Source organism: Thunnus maccoyii, chromosome 4 (assembly GCF_910596095.1).
Source record: "Thunnus maccoyii chromosome 4, fThuMac1.1, whole genome shotgun sequence".
Lineage (NCBI taxonomy): Eukaryota > Metazoa > Chordata > Actinopteri > Scombriformes > Scombridae > Thunnus > Thunnus maccoyii.
In genome coordinates this window covers 15,727,751-15,736,427 of record NC_056536.1, presented here as the reverse complement: position 1 = coordinate 15,736,427, position 8,677 = coordinate 15,727,751, and positions in this window count along the sequence as shown.

The following is an 8,677-nucleotide window of genomic DNA, read 5'->3' as shown; positions in this document are numbered from 1 at the left end:
GAATTACCACTTAACTTTAGCGGCCTCCCCCTACGTTTCACACACTCTCTGTTATATTGCCCGATGGGAATAGGCTGGAGAAATGTTCTGCTGTTATTGTGGGTGACTGTGGACGTGTGGTGTGTTTTGTTGGTGAGTTGCTGACAGCAGCCTTGAAGGGGTTGGCACTGAGCAGCTGCAGAAAAATGGGGGTAACCTTGTTTGGGTCTATTACAGTCTGGATGGTAAGGCAGACAAACGCCAGAATAACATTTTGCCTCACTGCTAATGAGGCACCAGGACATGCACACACACACACACAGACACAGACACACGCGCACGCACACACACACAGCAGGCCTGAAGCCCAGTCTGAGTGTATTAAGTTGATGTGAGTATCCCCAGTGAGATTAGTCTACAGTTTATTAACAGGGCAAAACAGCAGGTTGGTGAAAATCCAGGTATCGAGATGTCAATCTGTACATGGCTGTGGGTAACAGCTCCTCATTAGCTGGCTCATTATAAACACTATGTGGCAACACGGTCGCTCTAGTGGATACTCCCATGTACCTGCAACAGATTAATTTACAGTAAATTGAACGGTAGCTTTACTCTCATGGACCTACGATCAATACACTGTCTCTGCAGTATTAACTTACTGTATAAAAGCATGTACAAGATCATTTTTATTTCTTATATAATCAATAAAAGAACATTTTATAGCTACAAAGAGCTGTGAAGGTACAGGATGTTTAAGTTGTCACCAGACCTTGAGGCTCCGGAGATTCGCAGCCTTTCATTCCAAATGTCCTGCAACAGTAGCGAGCAGTTTGACCTTTGTCTGCAGGGTTTGCAATCTCTTAAAAGCAAAGTTAAGTCAGTAAATATAAAATATGAGATTGTCAGTACCACTCACTTTGATAGCAGTTTAACTCTTCTCCCCCTCCCCACCCCTCAGGATTAGGCAGCTTAGCATATTTGCACAGAGAGACAGTGAAAGAGAACAAGTGTGCAAGTCAGATACGGATTAAAGGATTGATTCACAATTTTTCAAGACAGTTTTAAAACTGTTTGCTTGCTGTAATCATTCCTCCTGTTCATACTGACCATTATGGTGAATACATTGTAAGTGATGGGGGAAAAATCCACAGTCCTCATTTTGAGCAAAAATTTATTGAAAGGTTTATCTGAACATAAAATGAGGCTTCAGCCATCTGAATTAATCAAATAAAGTGGATATCTTCCACAGTTACAGTCTTTTTAGTTTAAGATTCCCTCTTTGTGTTGCGACGGACAGTGTTTTCCTTTTCATCTGTAGTGGATGGATTGTGACAAAAAGAGGGAATTTCAAACTAAAAAGACGGTTACTGAAAGATATTGACTTGATCTGACTAATTTTAGCAGCCGAAGCTTCATATTAGCTTCACATAAATGTTTAAATATATTTTTGTACGGGAGAAGAGCTGTGGATGTTGTCATCACTGTATGGACAGGAGGAATGATTAAAGCAAGAAAAACATGCCAGTGTTCATTTGGGCACCTGAATACTGTTTTAGGACAGAGTTGAACCTATCCTTTAAGTCAGAGTATGTCTCATTCACTCTGTCTCAATCGAAGTTGAAAAAATAGAAGTTTCTGTCTTCAGTCAAGTTATGAATGTTGGCAGTTGTCATTGCATTAGTGCTGCAGCTTCTTAAAGGATAAGTGGCTGTATTTTAGGTGATGAGAGAAGGCAGTGGGCAATCTAAAATGACTGATGGCATATATAAAAGATTTCCTCTCAGTTGGATTTTTGGCTAACCCACTTTTTGGTCCGTTATCATTTACAAAACTGTGGATTCACACAGTGCAACAGAAAATGGTTGTTACTCGCTGAAATTATTCATGCAGCTCCAGCTGGGCTGACATGAAAGACACTTTTATGGCATCTCTCCCTGTCTTTTTTCCCAGGATGATGCTATTCTTGCTCTCATTGTTGTTTCAGATTCCTGTCTGTTGTCTTTTCCAACCTCAACCTTTTCATCTGGCTTCACAGCTTTTTTGGCTCTAAGACTAACACAATTTCCATTTTTAATATTCTCACACCCTAAAATATAATAAATCAATTTTATTTGTGTAACCCAATATCAAAATACCAAAAATATAATATACAACACATTATATTTACAATCTCATCATACAGTAATAGTGTTTGTACTAATTGAGTCGATGAAAACACAAGCAAAGTGTGTTTTATTCTATAGGCTCAAAGGCTTTATTGCCTTGTGTGTTTGAAATATGCACCAATACAGTTTGGCACAGTGGGAGTATATCAAATTCACAGAAAATTCACAACACATACAAATGTATTTTTCTACAGTACTTTGATTAGTAAATCAGAGGAACTGAATAAATATATAATTTTCTGTTCTGAGGATTATATTTAAGCATAACACATGTATCTTCAGAACTTATCTGTTGAATTTTGTTTATTTCATTACTTCCATGTTAAATGTTCTGCTGAAAATTACTTTGGTAAAATTAAAAGTGCCCATAGTTGACGTGATTTGCATAAATTTTAAAAGAGCCAGATGTGCGCACATAAAAAAAATAAAGGAAAATGTTCAGGTAAACATCTTAGAGTGCCTCCACCTCAGAGAGGGGAGTGCATGAAAAATGCTCTTTTATCTCATCTCTCTGCCACTTCCTGTGTCCCTGCCAGATGCCAATATTTAATGCTTATGGATGGCCTGCTCAGCATCAATTACAGCCAGTGTAAACTGAGGTGAATCTGTGCACGTGTTAGGGCTCCATGGAGGACTGAGACGGCTGATTCAACAGTTTTAAAGGTCATACAGGGAGGTCTTCATCAGACACATATGGGGGCAGGGAAAGTAAATTAGAATGGACTGTAGCTCCCATGTACAAGTACAGGACACACTTAATATACATGACTGCAGTTGTCTCATTAAAGCTGAATCAGATATATAGTGATTTGTTTATTGGGTACATCTGTTAAATAGATGCAATCAAATACAAAAGCACTGCAACAAATCCTGTCCTATTGTTAAGCTGATAATGTTCAGACTTTGCGGTCACTTTTAAAACTCTGGTGGTGATGTCGTGCTGGATTGCACTCTACTGACGGGTGTTTCTAATTTATTTAATGTTTATTGGTGTTGACCAATACCACATACCACAGCATTTATAACCGAGGCTAGTTTACAACCCCTGTCTACTATTCTGTCCCCCTTACTGTAAGCACTGTATGTAAATCCAGACCAGAAACTTGGAGACCAGTTTAAGGAATTTGACATCTTGCCCACTGGTCAGTGATTCAGGTTTCCAAAAATTAGGTGCAACAGGTTCAAGTTTTCATTAATCCCGTGTGCAATAAGTGCTCTTATTTCTAACATATTATAAATTGACTCTTGATTCCTCACACAGCTTATTTTTCTTATCTTTATTCTTCATGTTGCTGTTTTCTTTGCTTTTAACATACATCGTTATTGTCTGTATTGTGTGTACAGAACCGACACTTTTAAAGTCTTTTATTGTCTTGTTGTGTTTTTATACTGTTAATGTTTTTTGAAGAGGCCTTTCTACAAAAAGACTTTACTCTGGTGGGTCAATAAAGATCTGAACTAAACTGAGAGGTGAACAAAACATTAGAAACACCTGCAGGCTAATACAACACCACTGAAAAATGGCTATAGAGTTGAATCAACTCCTTTCTGATGTGTTGTCAACCAAAACAGAACATTACAAGCTTCACAAACAAAGTTTGACAATGACTGTGTATCTAATAGGTTGGTAAGTCAGTGTGTGTTATTCATATAAACTTAAAGGATACGGCTGGTTTCTGCCTTACACAGAACTACTCTTTGGAGACTGAAAACGTGATCACTGTTATTAGTCTTCCGAGCCATTTCTAAACAAAGTAACGTGACCGTAATCGTCGTGGTGAAGACACATGTCACCCAGTGCAGCAGTGTGGTTCATTGACTGTTTTCAATAGTTTCTAAACAACAACGGAAGTCTACAGCACAGAGGAATAAGATATATCAGGCTTTGGATAAACACACAATACTTGTAAGGAGCATCAATTCATTGTTGGTTTGGCTCTGCACAGATTTGTTGACAGTTAGAGAAATATAGAAGATTTCCAGACATATCCTTTTAAGGTATGAATCAAAGGTGAAACAAATTGCTGTTGTCTCGCATGACTAAGACGACTGCAGACGCTCCCTCTGAAGTCTAAAAGCACAGAGCTGCACATTTATACAGAAGAATGATTTCCAATAATGAAGCTAAACAGCAAACCTCCATTCGTCTTCATTACCTCTTGTCTTGTTTAACAGACTTCAAAGACTTAAAATATCCACTGAGACAGTGCAGCACTCAGCGCTGCGATACCATGACAGCAGACCACACAGGTCAAATAGACAGTGAAGCCAACTGTAACTCCAATGCATTTATTTATTAGGATGACAAAGCAACGTTTTGACACAGCAGGCTGTCTCAGTCAGTGTTTACAAAAGGAATTTCACAGGTCATATACAGTATATACAGATTACAACTAATCAGGAGGCCACTTAAGTCATTAAGTGTAACAGAAATATTGGATTTAGAATCACATAATAGACTCATAAAACAGAACAGAATAGAAACAGGAGCGATCACAGATAAATACAAAGAACAACCATACAGCTACGAAGGAAAGAATACATTTATTACCAACACAAATAGTAAAAAAAACACATTGCAGAACATTATTTGATTGGAATGAAGCTGAGTTATGAAACACTGCTGTTACCTCACATTAACTGCTCAGGCACAGCAGTATCTTGAGTTGTGTTTACTCAGTAGGAGGCAGTGAATTCTTTGCATCTCGTTACACAAGGAAGAAATGCAGATTTCCATTCTCTCCACTGAGATCGAAAACATTTGGATCCACATTCATCTCACCCCATCTGTTGTGTCAGCTGGCCTTCAGATAAACACTCTCTGTCAGTTTGATGGTCTTTTAAGTTTTATCTCATGTACAGTGAGTGAAATATTAATACCTTCAGAAGCCCCCAGAGAGTTGAGGTCTTACACAGGTCTCAAAGTGTTAACAAAAGATGTTTGCTATTCACTGGGGACTGCAGCAAAGAGCAGCTAGATTACAGAAATAGCAGCTAACGTGCTTTGGAGCTCACTTTATCGGAGCCAATGGAACACTTCTTCTTGAGTTTTTAAATTGCTATTCCTAAATAGACCGGTTATGATAAATTGATCTGCTGTTTTGATTTTTGCTGCTATTGAATATGAAGCATCCTCAGCAGTGATGACAGGACAAGTAGGGCCCACAGCTCCATCATTTGCCAGACTATGGCGCCCAATGTCATCAGAGGAAACTGCTCAGTTATGACTGAATGGTTTTGCACACACTGAGCCAGACAGGCAAAGTCAAACTATCATAAAAATATTTTCCAAGCAGATTCTCTTTTCCAGTATGCAGCATTTTTCTAACAGCGAAATAAGCAGCCAATCTAGATCTGCTGCCAGTGCATCTGTGTTAGCTGCGTCTATCTCATTGTCAGCAGACAGCAGAGTTCTCATTACCATTTTATGAAGCCCAGTTGGCTGAGAGTGTTTGGCAGAGTGCTGTACGCCTAGAACTCTGTTGGAGTGAATTAACTTAAAACAGGATTCAGACATTTGCCCTAGATATTTTTAGTATCTTCTCAGGCTGAGGCTGCAGGGACTGAATGTCCAGAGCACCGAGAGTAAAGGCGAAATCTGTGCTGGGACTTTTCCTGCAGAGCTGATAACAGCTTTGGATCGAGAAGTCTGTAGATCCTTTTACTTTTTCTCTATTGCACTTCTCTCTCTCAGGTACATCAATTTGAGGTGAGCCAAATCTACATTCACAACATCTGGTTCTCTAATCTGCAGGATATCGCCACGGCAAAAAAAAGACTTCAAAAGTTTCTATTGATTGCAGCAGAAAGAATCAAAACAAGTGTGACGCTGAAGCCAATTTTAAATGCAGCAGCCTGGCATTTCTCCCTTGTTAAAACTGAATTACTGGAAGGAACAATATTTTTTTAATAAGACAAGTGAGTTCCACAAGTCCTGGGGTGCAGCGGTGGAGCAGCGCATTATAATCTTTGGGTTGTAGCCAAGAGTTTTGATTATCATGTTGTTTACTCGGGTGACTTACTCACAACACCAAGAGAAAAAAACATGCTTGAAAACTCAGCACGTCAGCACTTTTGAAGGGCCGCTATCTCTGTGTCCACGTATGTCGGAGGATTGTTTGACATTCACTGAGCCAGTTGTTATGCAGACAGATAGGTTGAGAGTCGTGTGCAAACATGAGTAGTAGAAGAGACGCTTTTTAGGAAACCGTGCTGAGGCATCATTTTCAAACATGACTCATTGTTAAGTGTGAGGATGTAGAGCAAGAATCCTTCAGATCTTACTACTTACTATTCTCTTTCAGTCAAATCATACCTCACATTTTGTCAAAGATAGTTCTTTGTGTCTGGAAAAAGTCAGAGGCAGTCGCTAACAGGATACTGCGCAAAACTCCCACATTCCCCAGTCTACACTCATAACATCTGACTCATTAAGAAGTGCTTGTGCAATTAATGTCACAGAAGAGAGCGAACCCACAAGGGAGGACTGCAATCGTGCTTAATCAGAAATCTGCTTTAGCTTTAATGTTTTCCTTAAGGCCACATTTTCTAAGTGTGTGTAAGAGCCAGAGGGGAGCAGAGAGATAGCAGAAACAGACTGATGTTCCTTTTTTTCTTTTTCTTTCTTCACTATTCATATCTTTTCCCTCACCAACATTAAGATCAGTTTGGAGCCATTTTACCTCTGTGGCTGGAGATGGAAGTCTCTTTATAACCTTGAATATCCCTTTCATTTTGGTGCATCAGATTCTTATACTGTTGTCGAACAGCCCGCTGCCAGCTATTGATTGCAGGAATGAGAGATGCAATCCAATATTCAATATCCTCCTTCTGTCATGCCAGGCTGCCATGTTGACGGTAGACTATTTTGAGAGCAGCGTGAGTGAGCATTCATTATTCATGTGATCAAGAGCACTTGCTGTATATATGTATTTTATGTATATAGATTCTTCATGTTCGTAGCTGTGCAGCTTGTGTTGTGTGTGATTTCATATCAGCCAGTTCAAGAAACAATAATTATTATTGTATAAGGCATAGAAAATATATTAGACTCAAACTCAACGTAATTCTTACTTTCTCTTGCTATTTTGCTGACAGTATGAGATTCCCCTGCGGAAAATTTTCAACTGAGCTCAGTAACTTTTCCAACCACCTCGGATAACCTGCACAGGTGAAAAGAGCTGCAGAAAGAGGTGATGACATGCCATCAGCCCTGAGATGTCTCCATGCCTCAGGAGAGAGAGCGGCGTCTACATTGTTACACAAGGTTCCTCGGGGTTACTGAGACAAGCGCTCCTTAGAGTGAGCCAGGTGACTCTCAGAGCTGTTAGTGATGGAGCTGAGGCAGGAAACTCTCTGAGGAATAAGGCTGCTTGTTACACCTGCCACCATGTCAGGGTTGGAAATGTTAGCGTATGCCATCTAACCGTATTAGCAAGTGACATTACATTATGGGCAAATGTTGGCAGAGGAGAAATTAAAACACACACACACAGTATTGTAGCGTACAAAATAATGTGGCAATTTTAAATGGAAACATTTCCAAAGACACGGTGAGTAAATTCCACCATCACCATTAAATTGGTGTAATGGCATGTCAGGGATTAGCTGTCACATTCATAGTTCAGCTAAGTGTCATTCCTGATTGTATTCTGATTGAAATGGCACTTAGCCTCCTGTTGAGAGCACCCCAGAGCTTTACATTACAGCCCTCATCTAATTGACAGCGCCCTCGTGTCAGTGTGAGTGTAATGCTTATGCTGTGGTAGCAGCAGGTGAAATATAAAACACAGAGTTACAGGAGTGTAAAAATGTGTGTCTGTGGGTGGCTTGTGTGGGAGGCAGGGTACTGTATGTAGTATTAGTGCAGAAATCAAAAGTCAGTGCTAAAAGAAAAGAAAGAAGGGGCAGTGAAGTGGTGATCTGAAGCAGAGTGATGAAACATTTGAGAAAAATCATACAGCTGGGCAGGCGAAGTGAGAAAAGAAGTTGGCATGTTAGAGAGATAGCGGAGCATGAAAGAAGAACCTCTGTGAAAAAATAAACAGGATGTGGAGTTCAATAGTGTGATAAAAAGAGACTGTACGACTGGATGGCAAGGGAAATCTTCACCATGCTAAATCTTAAATTCAACTGGGCTGGCTGTCAGCACAGAGCTGCGATGACTTGAAGACAGGCGTGACCTGTGATTGGTCTCGGTGGGAGAGTGGGGCTGAGATTGAGGCTGTGGCCTGGGCCGCGAAACGCCTCAGCAAAAGACAGACACTTTGTTTGAGCAGAACTGGTCCTGTTAGAAACAGAGAATGATAGAGAGAGATAGAGCATGAGAGTGACAGGAGGGATAAAATATTCATTTCAAACCCACCTCTCTCCGCTGAGATACAGAGCTTCGTTTTTAAAAAGAGCTTTACTCTCTCTACCACTCGTCCCCATCTTTCAGTTTTCCTTAAAAAGTTTTCCATTAAGAGAACTTGCACTTTCAGCTGTCCAGCTCATCTATAATTTAGGAGGTTTGTCCCGTGGAGCTGCTTACT